A 2,058-nucleotide genomic window follows, 5' to 3' on the forward strand; every position below is an offset into this window, starting at 1 on the left:
TTCATAATTCAATATTATTAAAATACATTTAGTTAAATATAATTTTATAAATATATAAAATTTGAGTTTCACTATTTCATAAAAAAGTTATTACATAAATAATAACAAAAAAATGACGAATCAAAATAAGCAATCCTAATCCTAACTATTCCTAAAACTCACTTTCTCGCTGCTATATTTCGTTATATTTGTCCAGTTTCTTATTTTTCTATTTTCGTTGATTTTTTTTTATTTTCTTTTGATTACAAAAAATAAGAGTTTATGGTTATTTTTTGTAATCTTAATTTTATTAAATTAAACCATATTTATTTTGTAATTATACTATTGTGTAATTTTTTTATTTTTGACTTAATGGTTATTGTATAATAAAATTTTATTAGTATTTTGTAAAAAGACGTTTTTAAAATTTAAAATACAAACACTTATAGTAGATTCTGGACAATGAATAAAAATTTCAAATTACGTTTTACAATAATAAAATATAATTATAAAAATTTGGGTTATTTATTTTTTGTCCCAAAATTTGCATTTTTTTTTCAAAAAAATTTCTAACATTTAATTTCATTCAATCTTTTTTCTAACGTTTTTTATTAAGTCAAAATGGTTCTTAATGTTTTTTATTTGTTTCGAAAATATCCCTAAAAGTTTTCAATTTATTCCTAACATTATATATAAGTTGACATCTACGGATAATTTTGACACAAATCGACAATATTAGGAACAAAATTGAATGCGAGTAAATGTTAAGTGTATCTTCAAAAAATTACAAATATTAAGAACAAAAATTACATTTTACCCCAAAAATTATTGTTTTTATTATGTATGATTTGCCCCCACTAACAAAATTTTCTGGATCCGTTACTGGGCCTAGCACTGTTGACGCATATGATTGTAGTTTTTATCCTTCAGTTCATATGTTGTGATCGAGTTTATTTTCTTTGGTATTTTGTCTTATGAGTTTGTATTTGAATGAGATCATAATAATATGGTTCGATGTGTTTATTTATATTTTATTTCTTATTTTATTATAAATTGGTTTTTTAGCTTCAGTTACGGTTGAACCCATAAACGACTGAACCAACAGCTAGAACAGTTCAATGACCGGTTCAGTTTATAGAACCGTGCATGAGACATTGACTACGGTCTACTGAGGACATCGAAGCGTAGCGCTCACGTAAGACCAGCAGTGTGGTTTCTCCATGAGGACGGAGAATACGACACGCTCAAAGAGGGAAAGATTTTGATTCCCTATCAGGACGCCTATAGTGAAAGCTCATGGAGGGAATGATTTGCAAACATAAGGGGTGGTGGCGGCGTGGAACTCAGAGGGAGATACAAAGGGGTTTTACGGTTTTCTTCTGAGAGAAAGGGGGTAGTTGGGCTGTTATATGGGGGTTTGTTTTTTTTTTTAAACCTTTAAAAACCGTCAAAAAACCGACTGGTTTTACCGATTCACCGGTTAACCGTCTGTTCGGCCGGCACTATCACCAGTTTTTGGCCATGCGGTTTTTAGGCTTACCCGGATCGGTTAGCTGATCGGTTCTCCATTAACCGGGTTGAACCGTCCGGTCCGGTTCGGTTTTCAGCACCATCATTTTATACTAGTGGCTACAAAATTACAAAAGAAAAATAATAACCGGTTGAAAAAGTTAACTTTGAAATACATTTTTTTCATAAAACTTTAAGAATATCAAACTGCATATTAAATAATATGGTTCAAGAATAAAATATATTTTGCTATATTTACCCTAAAGTACATTTTTTTAATTTGTTTTTATAATGAGATAACTATCATTGTTAAATTTCAATAATTTCTTAATTAGTTTACATCCGTTTCACTGTTAAATACTATAAGTATTTCTTGTAAAATACCACTACTGCAGGTAATGTAATGTAATTATCCATACCGGACAAAATGACACTATATAACTTCTTACGAGGGGTAACCGGAGAATAGTAGGCTGGACTCCTTGTTCATGGGCCAATCCTCTGAACGAGAAAGAGTCTAACTAAGTTTGGAGAATATTGCAACTTAGAGATACCTGAGGGGTATCAGTG

This window comes from Arachis ipaensis, chromosome B08 (assembly GCF_000816755.2).
Source record: "Arachis ipaensis cultivar K30076 chromosome B08, Araip1.1, whole genome shotgun sequence".
Classification (NCBI taxonomy): Eukaryota; Viridiplantae; Streptophyta; class Magnoliopsida; order Fabales; family Fabaceae; genus Arachis; species Arachis ipaensis.